This window comes from Dipodomys merriami, unplaced genomic scaffold (genome assembly GCF_024711535.1).
Source record: "Dipodomys merriami isolate MVZ:Mamm:240054 unplaced genomic scaffold, mDipMer1.0.p SCAF_818, whole genome shotgun sequence".
Classification (NCBI taxonomy): domain Eukaryota; kingdom Metazoa; phylum Chordata; class Mammalia; order Rodentia; family Heteromyidae; genus Dipodomys; species Dipodomys merriami.
The window spans coordinates 161,028-185,000 of record NW_027206422.1 but is presented as its reverse complement, the minus strand read 5'-3'; the positions used below and the strand labels follow the sequence as shown (position 1 = coordinate 185,000).

The 23,973-nt window shown below is 41.3% G+C and overlaps 1 long non-coding RNA gene across 3 annotated transcripts in view; it reads left to right on the top strand.

The window, feature by feature from the left end:
* The window catches only part of LOC138819773 (uncharacterized), a 38,179-nt gene that overhangs the window by 3,213 nt on the left and 10,993 nt on the right, over nt 1–23,973 (top strand). For 2 of the 3 annotated variants that reach the window (XR_011369624.1, XR_011369625.1), the window contains exons 2-4: nt 3,296–3,334; nt 6,098–6,248; nt 16,267–16,351. This is a non-coding gene — a long non-coding RNA (uncharacterized lncRNA). Of the gene's footprint in view, nt 1–3,295; nt 3,335–6,097; nt 6,249–13,615; nt 14,033–16,266; nt 16,352–23,973 lie in introns of those variants that run through there. The other variant, XR_011369626.1, reaches the window with a different exon arrangement.

Sequence of the window (23,973 nt, the reverse complement as noted above, 5' to 3'; positions counted from 1 at the left end):
TTCACATAGAACTCCCCGATGACCCAGCAATCCCACTTTTGGGCATTTACCCAAATGTTTACAAACAAGACCACACTAAAGCTACCAGCACAACTATGTTTATTGCAGCATTATTTACCATAGCTAAGATATGGAACCAACCCAGATGCCCCTCAGTAGATGAATGGATCAAAAAAATGTGGTATATATCACAATGGAATTCTATGCCTCCATCAGAAAGAATGACATTTCCCCATTTGTTAGGAAATGGAAAGGTTTGGAAAAAATTATATTAAGTGAAGTAAGCCAGGCCCAAAGAAGCATAGGTCCCATGGTTTCCCTTATTTGCAATATCTAGTATAGGTATGAGTCAAGCGGAAAAGGTCAGATAATGTGATGCTAGGAAAATGAACCCTTAAATATGTATTTTAATGTTTTCGTTTCTTTCATGCATGTATTTCTAATGCATTTATAAGATTATTTCTTTGTTGCTTTGTATGTCCCTCCCTCACAGTGTAACCCCCGTTTTCACTATATTTGATGTCAGTATAACATGTGGAGTAGATGGGGACAAACAAGTCGTTTAAGGATTCAGGTGGACCTGTTGCAACAATGAGAAGTACAAAATGTCATGTCAAAACAAGCTTTACAATGCCGGTGTGGGGGGGGGGAGGGGGGTATAATTGGGTGGGGGGAGGGGGGTAAAATTGGGTTGGGGGAGGGGGGAGGCGGGGAAGGGAAGTGAAGGGTAAACAAAGGAGGAGGCTGCAATGCTTGGTAAGAAATGTATCCATTATCCTGCCCATGCAATTGTAGCCCCTTTGTACAGTATGTTCTCAAATAAAATAAAATACAATTTAAAAAAAAAATGTGGTATATATAAACAATGGAATTCTAGGCCTCCATCAGAAAGAATGACATTGCCCCATTTGTTTGGAAATGGAAAAACTTGGAAAACATTATATTAAGTGAAGTAAGCCAGGCCCAAACAAACATAGGTCCCAAGGTTTCCCTTATTTGTAATATCTAGTATATGTATGAGTCAAGCGGAAAAGGTCAGATAATGTGATGTCAGGAAAATGAACCCTTAGATGTGTATTTTAATGTTTTTTTCTTTCATGCATGTGTTTCTAATGCATTTATAAGATTATCCCTTTGTTGGTTTGTATGTACCTCCCCCACAATATAACCCCTACTTTCACTATATTTGATGTCAGTATAACTTGTGTAGGAGATGGGGGAAAACCAGTTGTTTAAGGATACAGGTGGACCTGTTGCAACAATGAGAAGTACAAGTTGTCATGTTCAAAACGAGTTTTACAACATTGGTGCAGGGAGGTGGGGGAAGGGGGGGGGAAGGAGAAGGATTGGGATTGGGGGGAGCGGTGAGGCTGGGAAGGGATGTGAAGGGTAAACAAAGGAGGAGGCTGCAATTCTTGGTAAGAAATGTATGCATTATCCTGCCCATGTAACTGTAACTCCTCTGTACAGTATGTTCACAAATAAAATAAAATAAAATTAAAAAAAAAACCAGGCCTTGAGTTCAAGCCCTAGGACCAACACAAACACACACACACACACATACACACACACACACACACACACACACACACACACACACACACAGAGCTGTGCTGGCATGAGCTCTTCAGTCTTTCCTCCTTATGAGATTTTTTCATTAATATTTACACAATATTTTATTATTTTCATTCAGGTGAAATCTTTCCTTAATTCTCTGAGTGGAGAAGAATTAGAGGCTCTAATATTTGAATTAGAACAACTCAGAAGCATTTTCCCTAGCAGAATTTTGTGAGGAAGAAAAAGAAGAGAAAAAAGGTAATATGAAAATTCATAATCAGAGTGGGAAGATGCAATGTATTTATTATTACTAGAGTCTTTATTATTACTGCGGTATTTATTATTATTATTAATATTATTATTATTACTAGATTATTTATTATTACTAGAGTAATTTGTGTGTTTGTGTGTGTGCATGCACAATGCCTGTGCTGGTCCTGGGGCTTGAACTCAAGGTCTGCTTGCTGTCCCTGACCTTCTTTGCTTGAAGTTAGACCTTTAAGGACTTGAGCCACACCTCTACTTCCAGTTTTTTTTGTGATTAGAGATAGGAGTCTCATGGAGTTTTCTTCCTAGGCTGGCTTCCAACTATGATCCCCAGATCTCAGCTGCCTGAGTAGCAGTCTGACAAGGATAGCCACTGGTACCCTGCATCTCTCTCTTTTTTGCAGTGAGAATTTTCATGTAGAATTCTTTTTGCAACTTTCCCCCATCTAGGTGTTCAGACACATCAGCCTCTTGCTTATGTCTTCTTTTTTTTTTCCCCTGTCAGACTCCTCTTAGCATCCCTCATACTGATATTGTTCATACCAGTGAGTACAGTTAAAGATTGCTCTTTTCAGAGTTTGTCCTCAGTTTGGCTGATGTTTCTTTATATCTCTAGATACTTCATCTGTGCCTCGTGACTTGTGGGATCCTTAATCCCATCTTGAATTGAGGCAGAAAAGGTGGTAGTACCTAAAACATGAGTGACACTCTTCCCCCTCCCTGCCTCCACAATTTAAAGCCTGTATCTCTTAGAAAATATGAATGTTGAAACTGCTCATTTTTTATAGTAATAAGGTAATGTGGCAGTTAGTATAAAATGTAATTTCTGGACAAATGAATCTTAAGGGTTGTTTTATTTTAACATTTAATTAGATATATTTCTAAGACATATTCTCTGCTAATTGGCTATTTTAAGAAAGTGGAATTCAATGAATTCAGTTTTAAGCTGGTCCTAGAATTTGAACTCAGGGCTTGGATGTTGCCCTAAGCTTTTTTTCTCATGGGTAGTGCTCTACCACTTGAACCACTGCACCACTTCTGGCTTCTTCTGAGTAGTTCATTGGAGATAAGAGTCTCACAGACTTTTCTGCCTGAGCTGGCTTTGAACCATGATCCTTAGATCTTAATTTCCTGAGTAGCTTGGATTACAAGCATGAGCCACCAGTGCCTAGCCCTTTTGTAGTGTTTAAATGAACTATTTACTTTGCCATGGAATGACATTTTCACTCTGAAGTATACAAGTGGTCATAGAGACTAGAATTTTATTTGGTGAACATTTCTTAAAAGTGAATGAAATGAGCCTTTACGACAAGAAAAGCAACGATGTATGAGTCATGATACACATTCAAACTGTTTCAATTTTATAGAATGTATTTATTGCTCTGTTGAGCTTTGTAGCTTCCCAGTGCTGTTTACAGACTATGCTGATGAAATCTGTGTTGATAATAACAGCTATATTCATTGATTTCAGGACAGTTGGTCAGCATTTGGAAGATTTGTGTGACTCAGTGTGAGTATTTTCCCATTATTTAATGTGTGATGTTAGCAAATCATGTACAGGCAAAAGAAAAGAAAAGACTAACTGATTTTAATTTAATACATCCAAGCAGAAAATCTTATGGTATAGCTTCAGGCTCATTGCTATGTATCTCATTACAACTAAATTTTAAGAGATGACCACTAGTTGAGTTTTAGTGTAATATTAAGGAGTATGCCAGCATTAGCTTTATTGATAATCTGAGAAGGCAACTAAAATACTTCTTCCTTTCCTAACTAAGTGACTTTGTAAGGTAGATTTTCTGCATATACTTGAAACAACATAACCCAACAGACAGTATAAAAACAGATGAGAGAATACAGGTGTCTTTCATTAGGCTAAAGGATGAAGTGATTTATTAAAGATGTAAAACAATGGGTCTATTCTGCTGAAATTTTACCTTTTTTGGAAAATACAGTTTTTTTCAATAAGCGTATATTAATAAGTAGTGTTTCTTTTCTTTCTTTTTCTTTCTTTTTGGTGAGTTGTGGGGAGTGAACTCTGGGCTTGGGTGCTGACCCTCAGCTCTTTAGCTCAGTGCTAGTGTCCTACCACTTGAGCCACAGCGCCACTTACAACTTTTTCTGCTTATGTGGTGCTCAGTAATTGAACTCAAGGCCTCATGCATACAAGACAAACACTCTACCACTGAGCCACCTTCCCATCCCCAGTGTTTTTGTTCTTAAGTTTACAAAACTACCATAAGCACTTGAGTTCTAAATTTTCTTTTGTTTGGCTTGTGAAACTAGGACTCAATACCTGATGCTTTGCTCATTAGCTGAGTTCTACTTTTTAATATATCTGTCTGTTTCTCTCGTGTGTGTGCATGCACATGCGAATGCATGTGTATACCCTATTTTTTATTTAATTTATTTATTTTTGTGCCAGTCCTGGGGCTTGAATTCAGCACTTAGGCATTGATTCTGAGCTGCACTCTACCACTTGAGTTATAGTTGTACTTCTGGGTTTGTTTTGTTTTGATTTGTTTTGTTTTCTGAGTAGTTTATTGGAGATAAGAATCTCATTGACTTTCCTGCTCCAGCTACCTTTTAATAGCAATCTATAGATCTCAGTCTCCTGAGTGTGTAGCTAGGATTACTGGTGAGAGCCACCAGTTCCTGGCTCTACTTACATTTTTTTTTGTCAGTTCTGGGGCCTAAACTCTGGGTCTGGGCACTGTCCCTCAGCTCTTCAGCTCAAGGCTAGCGCTCTATCACTTGAGCCACAGTGCCACCTCTGGCTTTTTCTACTTATGTGGTGCTGAGGAATCGAACCCAGGACCTCATGCATGCAAGGCAAGCACTCTACCACTGAGCCACCTTACCTGTTTAATTAGCTCTTTGGGAGCTCTCAAAATTTAAGAGTATTAGGAGGTCCTGAGACTAGCAAGTTTGAGAGCTGCCAAATTAAAATTTTCCACATGTCAGTGCTTTTAAAGATGGCTCTCTGTTTTACTTCTTTGAACTGTCAGTGTGCTTGCCACTAATATCTCTAAACCTCATTTGATTTTTTTCTATTTCTCATCAACTGTAAAATAACTAGTCTTCAAGTTTTCTACAAAGCGAATATTTCTCAGTGAGAAACTTTTCTTACTCCTTTAGTATGGATTTTATGCAGACTGGGACATTTTCTTTTTTGTTTGTTGTCAGACTAGACAATTGTATAACATCTTACTAATAAATGATTCCTTAGTCTATGTAAAAGCTTGATTCCTTTTTATAAAATGTTTTCTGACCAGGTACTGGTGGCTCACACCTGTAAACCTAGATACTCAGGAAACTGAGACGCCGGATCTGGGTTTAAAGCCAGCTCACCAGCAAAGTCTGTGAGACTCTGATCCCCAGGTAACTATCAAAAGCCCAAAGTGGAGCTGTAGCTCAAGTGATAGAGTGTTAGATTTGAGCTGAAGAAGCTCAGGGACAGCACCCACGCCCTGAGTTCATGCCCTAGGACTTGCACAAAAAAAGGAAAAAAGATTTTTTGAACATAAGTATTGAGATGGCAGTTAACTATGATGGGCTTTGGAGTTATCCACTGAGTCAAAATGAAGATCTGTCTTTTACTAAAGCCATGTGACCTGCGATCCTGAACTCTTTTCTCATCTGTAAGGTAACCCAATCTAATTCCTTACAGGTTGTTAAAATAAGTACTAAATTAAATACTTTATTCAGAGGCTGGGAAGGTGTCTCAGTGGTAGAGTGCTTGCCTTGCATGCATGAGGCCTTGGGTTCGATTCCTCAGTACCACATAAGCAGAAAAAGCCAGAAGTGGCACTGTGGCTCAAGTGGTAGAGCACTAGCCTTGAGCTGAAGAGCTGAAGAGCTGAGAGACAGTGCCCAGGCCCAGAGTTCAGACCCCAAGACTGGCAAAAACAAAACAAAACAAAACAAAAATGAAATAATGTATTCAATAAGTGGCATAATAGTCATAAGCAAGCGATGGTAATTATTTTAATGATTCCAAAGATATAATAGATTAAAAAATCTGCTTTTTAGAAGTCTTAACTTAGGAAACACATAAAGCCATTGTGATGTGTTTAGATAGTTGCATTCTTTCTAATTACTCCTCAATATGACAGTTGTGTTATTTATAAAATTTTTTCTGCAATTAACTGCATTTGTTCATGTAATCAGCATCTGTTTGGTGTAGGAATGGGAATCTTGAACTTTAAATACCATTCAGAGGACTCTGAGGGATTTTCTAAACAGTTGGATTTTTGTCTAATATGTTCACCAGAAATGACTCTGAAAAGAGACTCCTGCCCAACTCCTCTCACTCTTTGCCAGCCCTCCTCAGTGATATTTGTTGAGAATTCAGCAGTGATGTTGGCATTTAATGATATCTCAATGAAGTACTGAAAAAATGGAAGTAGCTGACGGGGATAAAGGTAGGAACCTGCTGTTGTGGTAGTGTTGGTCATCTTTTTCTATCAGCATTCTTGGTCCTTGCCATCCCTTTGCCTAAGAATATGTCTTCCGATTTTGGGAGAGTCCTGCCTTTCTCCAAAGTCCCTCCAAAGCCCACACTTTATTCCTTTATTTATTTATTTTGTTATTGTTGTTTTTGGTGCCAGGACCACAGCTTGAACTCAGCTGATGTCTTACTAATCTGAACCACGACACCAGTCTGTCTTTTTCTTGCTAAGTCGAGATAGATCTAAACAGAATTTTCTGCCTGGCTGGCTTTAAACGTCCATCCTCCAGGTCTCAGCCTCCTGAGTAGCTGATTATTGTCGTGAGCCACCAGCACCATCCTACATACTTTTGATGCAACTTCTCCTCATCTCAATGCCAGTCACCAAGCCTCTGGCAAGTACTCTACCATGGAGTTATACCCCTACCTAATATTGGGCCACACTCCTGCCCAATATATACTTAATTCTGTGGAAAGTATTTGGTAGTGATCTTCCACCATTGTTTTCCTTTGTTATGATGGTACTGGGGTTTGAGCTCAGCTCACTCAAACTTAGTAAGCAGACACTCTACCACAGAGCCATGCCTTGGGCCCTGCTTTCCCTTGACTGTTTTCAGGGAGAGTATGGTTTCCTGCCTGGATACATGCCTGAACTACAATTACCGATTTCAGTCTTCCTTTCATTGTTAGAATCACAGACACTTGCCACTGTGTCCAGCCTCTCTGTTGAGATGGAATCTCCTAAAATTTTCTGCCCAGGCTGGGCTGGAACTGAAATCCTCTTAATTTTGGACTCTCACATTAGTGTTGGAGGATGAGCACATACTAATGTAACAGGCTATGGCTGAGAAGGGATCTCACAAACTGTGCTGCCAAGGCTGACCTCAAATTATAATCCTCCATTCTCAACTTCCCAAATAGCTAGGTTTACAGGCATGAGCCACAGCAGTGACCTGCCTCATTTTGTTCACAACACTTACCAAAAAATAAGTTTATTAACACTCAAACATAATACATTGTATATCTGAACATTGTAAATTAAATGTATATATTGGAATATTATTTACATTTTAAGTATACACTAAATAATTTTTTAGAACAGAATGAGATAAATATAAGTGAAAAAAATTCTGCATGCTATTGGATCATTTTGTCAATATTTTGTGATATAGGTATGTCATTATGTTTTCAGATTAATTTCTTGCACCCAGTAGGATTTAGTTGGATGACCCTACGAGTCAGGTTTTAGATTTTTATTCATATTAGGATATAGTTAAATGTTGCTTAAATGAGTTACATTGGTAAGGATGGTATTAATGAGATCACCTTCACAATCCATCTTATACTTGGGATTGCTAAGTCATTTTAATTCTTTCTCTTAAATGCCAAGGGAGAGGCACAAATGAGCTATGATACATTCTTCCCGCCAATCGCGGGAAATTTTGGGGACAATGGTCAGATAAAGCAGTAACAATTTGCCCTTGAAGCTATACACTGCTGATTAAGAAATATATAGATTCTAAAGGCTAAAACCTTAGGCTGGTCTCAAAGTGAGTTAATGGATAGGATTTAGGTGTGTAAAGAGAGAAGGAATATTTCCTGACAGTATGTTTGGCTGTCTTGATTACAGTTTGCTCTTGACTTACCCATATGTTTACATGTTTCTTCAGTGAGGTGTTCTGTTTTCCCATCATCAAGATAACATTTTCCTTAGCACCCTTCCAACATTAATCCTTTCTCCCGCTGATTTAAACATCACCTTGCTCACTTGAATCATGGATTATTCCCTCAATTTTACTTCCTTTTTTGTTCCTAGATTAGTGCTGATCAGTTCTCTACTCAGCCACTAAAATGATCTTCCTTTGATTTAAATTTGATCTTACTTGTCTCTGTTCTAAACATCATTCAGTGGTTCCTCATCTCTTTGTTAGAAACTTTGAAATCTTACCAGGGTGTAAAGGCCCAGTCTTTGCTGGATCCTACTTTGTTGCTTTTTTCCTTTGTTTACATTAAATGCTGTGATCATACTAAACTTCCTGCTATGCTTTCACCACCTAATCTTGGCACTCATTTTCTCTGCCTGAAACTCTTCCCATAACTTGAATTCCATTTTTTAAATTCTTTTTCTTTTCTTTTTTTCTCGTTCTGGGGCTTGAACTCAGGGCCTGGGTTCTGTCCCTGAGCCTCTTTGTGCTGAAGGCTAGTGCTCTACCATTTGTGCCACAGGGTCACTTCTGTCTCTTTCTGTTTGTGTGGTACTGAGGAATCAAACTCAGGGCTTCATGCATGCTAGGCAAACACTCTACTACTAAGCCACATTCCCAGCCCTGAATTCCATTTACTTTATACAATATCTGCTTCATACTCTCCATTCATTCTTCTGTAATGTGACGCAAAGAGCATTGAGAGTGGAGGCCAAGGTTTAACTCCTAACCTTTGCTAAGAAATCTTGTGGAAATTCTTGACCTCTTCCAGCCTTCATTATCTTTATTGCCAAAGTGTGATAATGCCCACCTCTCTTATAAGCCCATTAAGAACATCTATCGACATACTATGCACAAAAAAATTCTATAAGCATGTCACCCAAAGATGTTTGGGGTGGCAACGTGGGTGATGACAACAAGAATGATTCACCCAAGGAAACATTTAGATTCACTGCTCAGGTGACCTTCCTGAAGCATCCAGGCCAAATCAGTGCTAAATATGCCTCTGTCCTGGATTGTCATTCAGCGTAAATTGCTTGCAAGTTTACTGACTGGAAAGAGAAACTTGAAAAGAGATCGTGTAAGAAGTTGGAAGCTAGTCCTAAATTCCTGAAGTCTAGTGATGCTGTCATGGTTCATATGGTTCCAGCAAGCCTTGTGTATGTGGAGAGCTTCTCTGACTATCCTCCTTTGGGTCATCTTGCTGTTTGTGATAGGAGACAGTTGCTGTGTGTGGCATCAAAGATGTGGACAAGAAGTCTGCTGGAGCTGGCAAGGCCACAAAGTCTGCCCAGAAATCTCAGAAGGCCGAGTGATTATTATTATCCCTAACGCCTGTAGCTTCAGCTTAACCAGTGGTGGAAGAAAAGTCTCAGAAATGTTTGTCTTAATTGGACATTTAAGTTTAATAGTGAAAGAATGGATAATGATAACAATGCATCATAAAAACTTGAGAAGGAAAGGAAAAAATTCTATAAGCACTCATATTCCATGCTCATTAAATTGTTATGCATACTTCTGCTGCCTTCACTCCTCTTCCTTCTCACCTTTCTTGTGATCCTCAGCAGTTTTTCTGGAATGTTTTTCATGTAAAACTTTGTTTTTTTCAGGGGATGAAGATTTTTCTGAAGAGATAACAGAGATGTTTTTCCCAACACATCTCCTGCAAACCAGACAAACTGGCCAGGGTAAGTTATTACTTCTTGGTGATTGTGATTCATTTATTTGTGACACTTCAGTGAATAAAAACTGAGATAGTAACCATTTACAATATGGAAGTAAGAGCAAAAGCCTTGCTCTTTCTTGGTGACTTGTGAACTATGTGCATATCCAAGGTCAGAGTGGGCAGGGAGGTTCTATATCCAAAGAAATATTTAATACAACATATATTCCATTGCCTGCTCATGCACAGGACTTGGGATGCTTTTTCCTTTTATGCCTGTCTTTCCCAGGCTCAGGAGACATTCTGTAAACCAGTAAGCCCCAGGCACACAATGCACTCTGGACAGAGGGAACTGATATAATCAGGATGTCCTGTTTGCTCCTAAGTCCTAGGGTAAGGACCTTAATACTTGATCTTTTTGGTTGTTGTTGTTATTAGAAAATAAATTTTGTTATGGAATGTCTTGGGTAGAAGAAAGACATTCCTCAAGCAACAAAGTAGCAGAATTGCAAGTTCCAGGCTGGCCTGTGCTAGCAGGGTTTTACCTAAAAAAAAAAAAAAAACAATAAATATATGAATGTAAGAAAGAAAGAGTACAGTTTCCTGTGAGTATATAATGTCAGAGAGTTTCCTGGAAACAGTAGCCTCTAAAATGGGATGATTGTTTTTCTTTATAGGGGAATAGTAATAAATTTATTATTATAACCACAATTCAGTGACTTTCATTACATTTCCAGTATTGTAGAACCATCACCTTTATCTTGTCCCAAACATATCCATCATCCTCAACAAAAATTTTGGGCCATTAAGCCATTCATGCCTCTTGCCTTCCCTCAACCCACAGTAGTCCTGAGTTATTTTCTGTCTGTGAACTTACTCTTGGTACTTTATTGTTATAGTCTGAATGTTTGGATTTCCATAATTTTTCATATGGTAACACTTGATCTTTTATTCTTATCCCCTAATATTTGCATTCTCCATGAAACCCTCATAGAACACTCGTCGGAAACTCATCTTCTGCAGTTCAAGTGCATCTCTTCACTATTCAATCTAGTATTGTTTAAAAATGGTCAAATTGAAGAAAAGTCATAAAAAGAATATAAACAGTATTTGTGTGCTTTTTATGAAAATTCACTATAGTTAACATTTTCCTTCATTCGCTTAATCACTTATTTGTGTGTATGTTCTCTTTGTGGACATACATTTGAGATTAACTTGTATATATCATAGTCCTCTATTCCTACATATTTTAATCTTGCTCTCCTCAGGATAAAAATGTCCCGTTATTACATAGCCACAGTAATTACCGGCTTCAGTAAATTAATCACAATGCCATACTTTTGCTTAATCTTTGTCTATATTTCAGTCTTGCCAATTGGCTCAATTCTGTCCCTGTCATTTTTTTTCTCCAGTACTAATACCAGTACATAATCATGAATTATATATAGTTGTGTATACTTGATCTCCTTTAGTCTATAATAATTTCTCGGCTTTTCCTTATCTTTGTAACATTACTTTTTTTTTTTTTTTTTTTGTCGGCCGTGGGGCTTGAACTCTGGGCCTGGGCGCTGTCCCTTAGCCCTTCAGCTCAAGGCGAGCGCTCTACCACTTGAGCTACAGCGCCACTTCCAACATTACTATTTTTGAACAACACAAGCACCTGCTTCCCTTTAGTAGCTAGGATGACAGGTATGAGTGACAGCTGACTGGCAAATGTAGAGTTCTTGAGGGTTAAATGTGTTATTTGTTTTTGTTTTTTACAAAGTATGAGGCTCATTGTAAAAAATGCTCAGTGTTGATGACCCCATATAAACCAACTTATTATCCCAAATATACATGTAGATGTTCAATAAGCAGATATGTCTCTATATTTTTATTCTAGTTAATTTGCTAGGTGCTAGGGAAGTAATGATGAGAAGGACATAGAAAAATCACAAGAATAAAAGAAATCATGTTAATAAATATTTTTGAGGTCAATAATTCTCAATGTGGTCCCTATGTGGCAATTCTCGGAAGGCAGTTTTCAAATAATTGAAATTTTTGGCATTGAGATACAGGATATAGCAGGGGCATTGGCCTGGTTGTCTGCACACTAAGGATGTAGGGAAAAGTGCACTGGAGCATGTGGTTCTGGGAATAATTTTTTAATATTTTTGTTTACATTTTTTACCTTTTTTCTCCAGGTTAGCAGGCTTCATACCTTGAACCACAGCTTAATTACTCACTTTCTTTTTTTCTTTGTTCCTTTTTGCCAGCCTTTGGGCTTAAACTCTTCTGCCTGGGCTCTGTCCCTGAGCTACTTTTGCTCACCACTTCAGCCACAGCACCACTTCCAGCTTTTTCTGAGTAGTTTATTATGTTTCTTGGACTTTCCTTCCTTGCATCAAACTGTGATCCGCAGAACTCAGTCTCCTGAGTATGAGTAGCTAGGATTACTGGTGTGACCCTTTGGCACCTGGCTAGGTTTTTCTTATGTTTTGGTTCTGGACCTAGGGCTTGAACACAGGGCCTGGTCAGTGTTGTTTAGTTTTTGTTTTTGATTTAAAGCTGATAGTCTATTTGAGCCAAAGCTCACTTTCTGCCTTTCTGTTGTTGTTTTTATTCTTTGTGTTAATCCCAGGGCTTCAAAGTGGCCTGGCCAGTCTCCAGTCTCCATGCTTTCTCCCACTCCGCACCCCACCCCCTCTAAGTTAGCAGGCACTACATCTTTAGCCAGTGCACTACTCTTCCTTTTTATTTTTGGTGGTTGTATTTATTTCTTTGTATTTGGCTTTTATTTATTTATTTATTTTGGCTGGTCATGGGGCTTGAACTCAGGGCCTGGGTGCTGTCCCTCAGCATTTCAGCTCCAGGTCCTCTACCATTTGAGGCACAACACCACTTCCAGCTTTTTTTTCTGCTTATGTGATGTTGAGAAATCGAACCAGGGCCTCATGCATCCAAGGCAAGCAAGCACTCTACCACTGAGCCACTTTACCAGCCCTGGTTTTTATTTTTTTATGGTCATCCTAGGGCTTGACCTGCCAGTCTTCTTGAGGTGCTGGGCTTTTCCCCCCTTCTAGGATGGAAGTTTTACAATTTGAGCCATAGCACATTTTTTTTGGGGGGGGGTGGTTAATATTGTAAGGTCCGCTCCTGGATGGCAAGCAGACTCCACCCTCCTCACAGCAAAGTCTCCACCCAGTACCTGCATTACCTAGGCAACTGGGACACCTGGAAGAGGTCACATCTGCATCCACTGAGGTCACATCTGAATTTGATGTGGCCACACCTTTCTCCACCCGTACCCTAGATAAGGCCTAGCCCAGGCCCAGACGCCCTCTCTCTGCTCTCTCTGCTCTCTCTCTCTGCTCTCTCTCTGCTCTGTCTCATCTCTCTGCTCTCTCTGCTCTTTTCTATCTCTTTCCTCTCTTTCCTCTCTTTCCCAGCTCTCTCTCATTCCAAGGCCTTTCCCAGCCATGAGGAATGCCAACCTTGCCTGGTCCCAGCAGGTCTACTGAATAAACCTACCCCTTACCTGAATACCACGTGCATGGTGCTGTTCTTACTCAGCTATCTCTTTTTTAAAACCTAACAAATATGAGATAAGTGTTCTATGGCTCTAACTACTCAACAGGCTGAGATCTGAGGACCTCAGTTGGAAGCCAGCCCAGACAGAAAAGTCCTTGTGAGACTCTTATGTCCAATTAACCACTCAAAACCCAGAAGTGGCGCTATGGCACAAATGGTAGAGCACAAGGCTCTCTGAGTACAAGAGGGTCAAGGACAGCACACAAGTCCTGAGTTCAAGCCCCACAACTGTCAAAAAATACAGAAAGGAAAAAAGTACTACAGGAAGCCAAGATGACTATACAGAGTCTTGAAAGTTGAGAGCCAAGGTTCAAAGCCATCCTAGGCATGAAAATCAATGAGGCGTTTTTCACCAATTAACCAGCAACAGGTAGGAAGTAGTAGAGCTCTACCCTTGAGTAAAACTCAAGTTTAAGCCCAGGAATAGCATAAATGAAAAGAATTCTCATTTACTTTCCTGCCCAGGCTGGATTCAAACCACAAATGCTCAGATTTCAGCCATTTGAGCAGGTAGGATTATAGGTGTGAACCATATTTTTGAAATATTGAATTGGCTCTAATATTTTTGCCCTTCTTTTCACTTAATTTATTATTCTTTTTCTCTTTTTTGTAAGTTCGGGTCATCTAGCTTATTATTAGGGCTGGCCACTGTTTCTGAGGTTTTTGTTTTGAAGTTTTTTTTGTGGATTTTTGTCCCAACCTGCAGGACGTCAACGAGGGCAATGAACCTAACAGAGAAGGAATGAAGGGACAAGAGACACGAAGAATGACAGCAAGACAGGGATCCTGGTCAAGCTGCAAATTTTTATTTTTCACACAGGGGTATTTATATGCTTGGAATAAGGAAGAATTTTCATTGGCCATAGCAGCTGCAGGATTTTTGCATAGGGCAGGGTGAAAGGGTGGTCATTAGCAGCTGCAGGATGTTTGCATAAGGCAGGATGAAAGGGTCGGATTTCTGAGAGTGGTTCTGTAAACTCAGCCACAAGATGTTCTGGTGAGATAGTCAAGCCTATCTTCATGTTGAGAGACTCCTTTTGGTTCCCGACAGATTTTTTTTTTTTTTTTTGAGCTTGTTATAGTACTTGAACTCCAGGCCTGGTCATTATTCCTAATTTTTTCTCAAGACTAGTAGGCTTCCCACCTCAAGACAGTCCAAATTGTGGCTCTATATGTATTTTTCTTTCTTTCTGCATTTATTTTAGGTGCTGCTCTTATGGCTTGTACTCAGGACTTGGGCATTTTTGCCAAGTTTTTGTTGTTGTTGTATTTTTATTTCTTCATTGCTGGTCCTAGGTCTTGAACATAGGGCCTTCACTTTTGCTAGCCATAAAATCAGGGCAGAACCACTGTGTCTGAGGTTTTTCCCTTTTCTTTCTCAAGACTAGCAATCTCCATGGCTTGAGCCACAGATAAAGTTCTGGCTTTATTTATTTATTTATTTTCATTTTTCTTGCTAGGGCTTCACTCATGACATGGCCACTCTCCTGAGGCTTGAAGTCAGGGCAGGGCCACTGTGAATGAAGCATTTTTTGTATTGTTTTTTCTCAAGGCTAGCATACTGTAACAGCTTGAGCAACAGCTTCATGAATGGCTTTGTTTATATAATGTCCTCTACACCCCCCACCAGGCAAATGTTGTAAAGTTCATTTTTTGAAATAATTTCTTGTACATCTCATTGTTGCAATAGGTCTAACTGTATCCCTATTTAAACAATTTGTTTTTTCCCTTCACCTTCACAAATTACGCCAACATCAAATACAGTGAAAATGGGGGAGTTATTTATTTATTTGGTTCTGATCCTAGGGCTGGAACACAGGGAGTGGTGACTGTTCCTAAACCTGAAATCAGGGCAAGGTCACTGTGCTGGAGTCTCTCCCATGTCCTGAGCAAGGCTGGCAGGCTCTAAAACTTAAGCCACATTTCAACATCTGGCTTTGTAAAACAAATTTGGTAATTCATAAGGGTTAAGTGTCTCATGGCGGAGCTGGGAAGTGGCTCAGTGGTAAAGTGCTTGCCTTGAGCTGAAGAGCTAAGGGACACCATCCAGAGCTGGAGTTCAGGCCCCACAACCCACAAAAAAGGAAAAAGAAAAGAAAAAAAAACTGAGTGCCAGTGGCTTACACCTGTAATCCTAGCTACTCAGGAGGGGGAGATCTGAGGATTGCAGTTCAAAGCCAGACTGGGAAGAAAAGTCCATGAGACAATTATCTCCACTAAATCACCAGAAAACCAGAAGTGGCCCTGTGGCTCAAGTGGTAGAGCACTAGCCTTGAGCTGAAGAGCTTAGGGACAGTGTGCAGGCCGAGTTCAAGCCCCATGACCAACCAAAAAGAAAAAAAAAGATTCTCATGGGAAAACAGGGACATTAGCCAGGCTCTAAAATCAGAGGATGGTGGTTCAAAGCCAGCCAGGGCAGGAAAGTTGTTCAGACTCTCATCTCCAATTAATCACCAAGAGCTGGGAAGTAGAATAGTTCTAGTCTTGTGCAAAACAGCACAAGTTCAGGCCCCAGGACTAGCACACATAAAACCAAGTGTCATGGAGATTCCTGCCCAGGTTGACTATGAACCACAATCCTAAAATTTCAGCTTCCACAGTAGCTGGGATTATAGGCATGAGCCACTACTTAAAAATATTTTATTGACTTTTCTCTTCTTCTTTTGCCTTCTTATACTATTGTTCATTTCGTGTGTGTGTGTGTGTGTGTGTGTGTGTGTGTGTGTGTGTGTGTGTGTGTGTATGTGTGTCCTGGTGCTGGTTGTAGACCTTGAACTCTGGAGCCTAGCCACAGTCTCTGAATTTGTTTTTCTTTTATTTTTTATGCTGTTTCTAGGCCTTGTATTCAGGGCCTAGTCCCTGTCCCTGAGTCATTCTTTTGCTGCTGGTGGTGGTGGTCCTAGGACTTGAACATAGGGCCTGGTCACTTCCTGGGTTTGAAACCAGGGTAGGGCCACTGTGTATGAGGGTTTTTGTTGTTTGTTTTCCCTCAAAGCAAGCAGTCTCTGTGGCTTGAGCCACACAGATCAACTTCTGGCTTCTTTTACTTTTGGCAGTTCATGGAAGATAAAAATCTCATAGAAGATAAGAGTACTGTATCAGCACCTGAAATCTGAGGATTGGGGTTGAAAGCCCAGGCAGGTAAGTCCGTAAAACTTATCTCCATTTCATCCCCCAAAGAAAGGAAGTGGTAGAATGCTACCTTTAAGAAAAAAAAAATTCTATTTCAAGCCCTGGGTTCAAGACCCACACCTGATACATACTCACAAATTCCTAAGGGACTTTTCTGCCTCAGTTGCCTTGGAACCCAGATCTTCAAGTTCTGTCTTTTGTGTAGCTTGAGCTCCAGGTGTAAACCACCAATTCTCTTGGTTTTGTGCTCATCTTCCACTCTGATTTTTATTTGTGTATTTGTATTTAATTAATTAATTAGTAGTAGTCCTGCCCTATGTATCTGGGCCTGGTCACTGTTATTTTGCTTTTTCATTCAAGGCTGTTACTTTACCACTTGAACCACAGCTCTACTTCTGGCATTTTTGCTGGTTAGTTGGAGATCAGAGCCTCATGGAAATTCCTGCCCCGGTGGGATTTTAACCACCATCCTGAGATTTCATGCTCCTAACTGGGATTACATGTCAGCCACCAAAAAGTGCCTGGCTCACTCAATTTTAATATTCTTTTTTTTTTTTTTTGGTTGCTCATGGGGCTTGAACTCTGGGCCTGGGCGCTATCTCTCAGCTCTTCAGCTCAAGGCTAGCGCTCTACCACTTGAGCCACAGCGCCACTTCCGGCTTTTTTCCTTTTTGCTATATGGTGCTGAGGAATCAAACCCAGGGCCTCATGCATGCAAGGCAAGAGCTCTACCACTGAGCCACCTTCCAAGCCCTCAATTTTAATATTCTTAATAGGCTCTTACAGTCTTTTTATTCACATGATGATGATGATGATGATGATGATGATGATGATGATGATGATGATGATGATGATGATGATGATGATGATGATGATGATGGTGTGCTGGTCATAGGTTTGAAATCAGGGCATGGGTGCTGTCCATTATCTTCCAGTTGAGCCTCAGCTCAAGTCCTGGACTTTTCTCTATTTCTTTTAGCTTCTTTCTTGGTGGTTAATTTGAGAGAATTGTCTCATGAAAAAGCTTGGCACTACTCAGGAGGTTGAAATCTGAGGATTGTGGTTTCAAGCCAGTCCTGACAAGAAAGTCCAAAACACCCTTTTCCTTTTCTTTTTGTTGTTGTTGTTGTAATGACAAAGGTGAGGTGCAGTGGAGTTGCAGTTTCATTAGCAGGTAAAGAGGATGTTTGTTTTTGAGCAATGGCCTCTCAAAGTACACTGTCTCTTGACTAGGGATGGTCCACTGATGGTTAGAATGACTTGTCTTCCTTCTATGACCCTATTACCCTGGTAACCGATTGTTTACAAAGATGTGATCCTGACTCCTTAGCAACATGAGAAGGGACAATATCATTCCTAGGTTGGGATGAAAACCAAGTGGATCCGCCCATTTGTTGTGCTGCCTCGCTCTGGGGGGCCAGGATGATAGTGCACCCTTCTGTGAAGAAGGAAAATGACTTGAACAATTCTGTACTCTTTGTTCATTTCTGACAGATGAGGGCTGTGGATATATTCATGGACTCATCCAGGGACAAGCAGGGAATTGTCTAGGATCTCCATTGTGTCTAGGAAGGAAGGGCCTCAGGTTTTGCTGCAGAGAGATGCATCCTATGGTGCGGTTGCAGCAGCCCTGGCTTGCTCCAATGCCAGTGATTTCCCAGATCAGCAATATACCTGGACCCAGGAAATGTCACCTTGTGCAGATGAAATAGCTCTCAGGACATCTATCCTGATGACCACGAAAGCCTATGCCAGTGCAAGCGATGGTGACACAATGCTGCTCATGTGGCTGGGAGTATGGAAGTGGCACAGGTGTGGATTAGAGGTGTTGGGTAGCACACGTGGTGGATGCCTTCTGCTCTGCCCACCACATGACTAAAGGCAATGCTGGATTCTGTCTGAATTTAACTGGGGTCTGGGGGACTATGGATTTTCTGGGATGCCATAGCTCCCAGGGGACACAGATTTAGCTGGACTAGGTGAAAGGGAGTGAAGGAAACTTCCAGAAAAAAGGAAGTCTTGATTCTCTTTAAAAGTTCCTTTAATGCTTAAATTTTAATCAAAATGGAAAATAAATGGAAAAAGTGATTCTAGATCTCAGTTTCCTGAATAGCTAGCATTACAGGTGTGACACTAGTACCCAACTCACTCTTTTGTATCTATTGAGTTTATTAGGTTCTAGACACTGTAGCAAGGAAAAAAAGAAAAACTTTGTTTTGAAGGTCTATGCCTTTGTGTGTGGAGTTGGGGGAGGGTAGAGAATGTATACACATAAATATGTTTAAATATATGATGGAAAAAATATATTGAGAGATGTGCTAGGGAGGAATGTTAGCAGTTTGCGGTGATGTATGAGTTCAGAAAACCCTCATGTGGTAAATGACTTAGAAGAGATCAAGGCAGCTCATCCAGGCCCCAGAATCAGGTAGAGTCATGAGCTCGAAGTATGAGCACCTACACGCGGGCCCCCTCCCATTTCTGGAGTTCCTTCCATACAACTGGCCCCTCCCTCTCTCTGCCCAGACCCACCTGGACTCCCATCTACCTCACTTCCTTTTCCCTCAGATCCTCCTGCTACCAGGATAGTGATGGAGGTCATGTGCTCCCTATTGGGGGAAATATGGCTCCTCTAATAAACCTTGTAATAATCTTTCTCCTTTGCCTTCCTGCTTCTGCATGGTCCCCTTGCATGGATTTTTGTCTGATCCTCTTACATTGGTCGCCCTGTGGGGATAGGCTCCCCAGTGGGTTTGATCCTCCCTCCACTTCGGAAGGAAGTTCAACCAGCTTCCCTGGGACCTATCCTGAGATCCTATCCGCCAGTCACCAGAGGACCACCAAGGTAACTTTCTCCTGACTGAGCGCTCTACCAGCCCATCCAACACTGCTAATTAAGTCCCACTCCAAGGTAAGTGACCTGTTTATCTGAGGTCTGCTTTTCTGATTCTGATATCTCAGTGGTAAGGCCACCTGGGCCTCTGTGACTAACCGAGCCCCCCTTTCCCCCATCAGAGTCAAACGTGGACCAAGTGCCAGGGGCCTACCTTGGCCCAAGGACCCCTCCCGCATGTCCCAAGGAATGCGCACGGACAAACATGAAGACATTCTCCACTGGCAGGGCCACCACCCCCTTTAGGAGCCAACCTGTACTGTGGAGAACACTCTAATATAGGCCCATGGCATCAGGTCCCTTACCATGGGAAGGACACTAAATTTCTTTACATTAAGGCCACCTGGGCCTTGGAGGGCTGCTGAGCCCCTTCAATCAAATTTTGCCCCAAATTTAAAACTCCACTTCTGTGAGTGCTTGGGCAGATAGCTCTGGCTCTCTCTCTCTCCCTCTCTCCCTCTCTCCCTCTTCCTCTTTCCCTCTCCCTCTTTCCCTCTCCCTTGCAACTGAAGATAAAAGTATGGATGAGTTTAAGTTTAAACTCCTCCTCTGTGTACTGCCTTTGCAGTTTCCCCTCCTCTGCAGTCTCCCCTGTGAGGCCCTCCCCTCTTTTGCGGCCTCCCCCACAAGACACCCTCACTTCTGTGGCCTTCCCCATGAGGCACCCGCAGTTCTGCGGCCTCCCAGTGAGGTACACCCCTTTTTGCAGCCTCTTCTGTGAGGCCTCATCCCCTGAAGGACTTCATCTGTGAGGTCCCCACTGCTCTGCGGGACCCCTCCTCTGCCTTTGTAGTGGGGGTGGAAACTGAAGCTCCAGTTTTGCCAGAAACAATGCATAAAGCATAAAGTGACTCCATTTAGGGTATCATCTCTCACTCTTTTCCATGGTTTTCCATGGACAGGACTGACTTTGTCCTGGCCATTGTCTCAACATCCATTCCTGGGATAGCTTGTCCCGGTTGGCATTTACAGTTTGGACTCAAGGCCTGGGCACTGTCCCTGAGTCCTTCTGTTCCAGGCTAATGCTCTACTACTTAGAGTCACAATGCCACTTTCAGCCTTTGGCTGGATAGTCCTCGTTCTGTGCTGATTAGTAGCGAGATGGAGTTTTAGAAGGATTTTTTTTTTTTTTTGTGCCCAGGATGGCTTTGAACTTTCTTACAAAAGCTCTTTTTATTTCCAGTTAAAGCAACAAGGAGATCAATGAGATGGAGGTTACCTATAACTTGTTCACAATTGACTAACAATTACTTGTCAGAGATTTTTAAAAGAAAGCCCAGTAGATGCTTTTAACCTGAGACTGATTGGCACTCTATGACCCACTGCCTCTGGGTAGCCTGCTTAAAGTGGCTTATAGACAACATTTAACCTATAACAAATGTACAGGCCTTTTCTTGGGCTACAGCAGCATAGCCTGTTTAACACCCTGGTTTATAAAAGCATTTTCTGTCTGGCAGAGGAATGCCTACCTATGTAGGCCTTTAGACAGATCTCAATAGGAACATAATCTCAGCTCTACAAGCTTTTCAACAGATGAATTTAACCAGCTCAAAAGTTACTGCCAATTAGGACTTTGAGGAGATACAGGGGTTTTGGGATTTACATTCTACAATCTTAGCTTTTATTACCCACTATCACAGATCTCTGGAAAGTTTTGCCCAGTTAGACCAACATGGGTGATAGGCATGTTTACAAACTTATCTTTCTATGACCTTCTGGCTTGATCAATTTTTTGGAGGACCAAGCTCAAGTAACTCAGGACCTGATACCACTTTTGTCATCCAAACATTTGTTAGTAATTGCATCTGGATGTTTTAACATTGTCAGGGTCCCTGGAGTGCCTTTCTTATGTTGGGATAAATACATCTTTGGCACTTTCCTTGGTCAGTCACTGGACTTGAACTCAGGGTTTGAGTGCTGTCCCTCAGCTCTCCAGCTCAGGACTAGCACTTGGCCACTTTAAACTCCAAAACAACTCAGCTTTGAGCACTCTGTTGGCAGATTAGAGATGACAATCTCACAGGGACTTTAGTTTGCCTGTGCCTGGACTGGCTTCGAACTGCAGATCAATGAGTTTTTTTTTTTTTTTTTTACAAACAGTCACTTTTACTCCAACTAAAAGCAACAAAGATGGTCATTGGAAGTAGTTTTATAAGCATGGTTTTACTTATTAAATTACATTTGACAAACTTGCCCTATCTTTTACTGTGGGCCTTCTGGCAACTTTTACAAAAAACTTTAAGGGCAAACTAGAATACTTTTACTTTGAAATAAACCTTTAGGAAAAATTTATCTTTTAAACTTGTCTGGGAGGCCAGCCACTCCCCACAACTTCTCAAATTTTTACAAGGGGGATGTCATTTTAAATCCTTTTTGTAAAGTTATTTTAATTTGCATTTAAATGCATCATTGAAACACTGGGCTGTATATTCTTTGCCTGTAGGCTGTCCTGTGGGCAGTGAATAGAAAGAGTGGCCATTTTTTTTCTGCAGTCTGAGTTACCTTTAGGAATTTACCTCCAATTGTAAAATAGTATAGAAATCAATTTCTATCCTTTGCTCATAGACCCCGTATGGTCTAACTTCTGGCGATGAATATTTACAGATCCAAATATCTAATGTGGCTTGTGTTTTACCCTTAATTAACAGGCTTTTGGTCATGTGAGATGAAGCAAGGCCAGAGTCTGAGAGAGACTGTGGCATCTCCCAGCATGTATGGACTGTTGCACCTCCTGTTGGTAACCTGCAATATTTCTACATATACTGGTTAGAGACCTGGTTTACACTGGCTTTTGCAGGCTGGTGCCACTGGTTTAGGCAGCTGTGCCTGGGCCTAGTCACTCTGGTCCCTTGATCTTAATTGAAGTTGATCGGCACACAGGGGAGAAAACTAGAGAATCAAACCCTTAGCTTTAGTTTACTAGCCATGGTCAGTGTACAATAGTTAACTCTTAGCATAGATGGACATAGGAATGACATAATTCACAGCCAACTTAGTTACCAATTTCATTTACTTTGTAAAGGACATTGTCTTTTTTAAGTCCTTTTCCAAGGTCTTTTAAAACTGCCTGTTTTTTCTTTGGCTTAGTCAGGTCACAAAGTTTTAAAGCAATTTAGATTAATTCACAGCTTCCATTGACAAAGATTTTTAGTAGGCAGAGTAACCTTGAAACCATAATCACTTACATATAGTCAAATAAGACACAGACAGAAATGTTTGTGCACAGATAATAGAGCGTGCTTAGATTTTAAAATAGACTTTTAAAGTTTTGAAATTTTAGTGGAACTACTTTTCTAATTATGATGGAACCATGTGGTCAGTTTAAAATACAAAACTTTGCCAACAAGAAACCTAGTGAACAGGAGGCAATAGGAACATACAGTTGGCCTAGCATAATGGCGCCACAGGACAGGGGAGGGGGGAGGGGTAGTACCAAGCTGAAGTACCAAGATGCCAATTTGGCACATCCACCACTTGCTCAATGCTAGAGAGAAGAGTAATACATTTTTGGTAATATCCAAACTTGTTGGCCTTTATTTCGGGGAGTTTAGACTTAAACTCACCCATTTCCTATCTAATGAGTAGAAACAAGCAATTACTGGTTACATTCTTCCAGGGCTTAACCAAAGCGTTTAGCATATGAAATACTTGTGAAAGAGGTTACAAGCAGGTAATTTTGGCAAGAGGCAGAGTTTAAGGGGAGGGGGAGAGAGAGAGAGAGCTACTTGCTCAAGCATTCTCAGAAGTGGAGTTTTAAATGTGGGGCCAAATTTAACTGATGGGGACTGAACAGCCCTCCAAGGCCAGGTGGCCTTAATGTAAAGAAATTTAGTGTCCTTCCCATGGTAAGTGACCTGAAGCCATGTGCCTAGAGTAGAGTGTCCTCTGCAGTGCAGGTTGGCTCCTAAATAGGTGGTGGCCCCACCAGTGGAGACTGTCCTTATGTTGGTCCAAGGTGGGTCCTTGGGCCATGGTAGGCCTCTAGTGGCTAATTCCAGCACTTGGCCAAGTTTTTGGTCAGATGGTGAGGGTGGGGCTCAGTTAGCCCAGAAAGGCTCAGGTGGCCTTACCACTGATATTGGAATCAGAAACCCCAACCTCAGACAAACTTGTCACTTACCCTGGAGTGGGAATTAATTAGTGGGGCTGGATGGGCTGGTAGAGCACTCAGTCAGGAGAAAGTTACCTTGATGGTCCTCTGGTGACTGGAGTGAAGGATCTCAGAATAGGTCCCAGGGCAGCTGTTTGAACTCCCTTCAGAAGTGCAGGGGGAGCAAATGCACTGGAGAACCTATCCCAGTATGGAGCCACCAGTGAAAGAGGATCAGACACATCCATCCTATGGGACCATGCAGAGGCAGGCAGGCAAAGGAGAAAGATTATTACAAGGTTTATTAGAGGAGCCATATTTCCCCCAAGAGGGAGCACATGACCTCCATCATCATCCTGGTAGCAGAAGTATCTGAGAGAAAAGGAAGTGAGGTAGATGGGAGTTCAGGTGGATCTGGGTGGAGAGAGGGAGAGACCAGTTGTATGGAGGGAACTCCAGAAATGGGAGGGGGCCCAGATGAGGGTGGAGCTGAGGACCAAAGGTGAGCGATCTACAAACTGCAGTTCAAAGCCAGTCCAGGCAGAGAAAGATTATCATCTCTAACTAGCCAGCAGAGTGCCAAAAAAGCGGGCAGAGTTGCTTTGGAGACCGAAGTGGCAAAGTGCAATCCTTGCACTGGAGAGCTGAAAA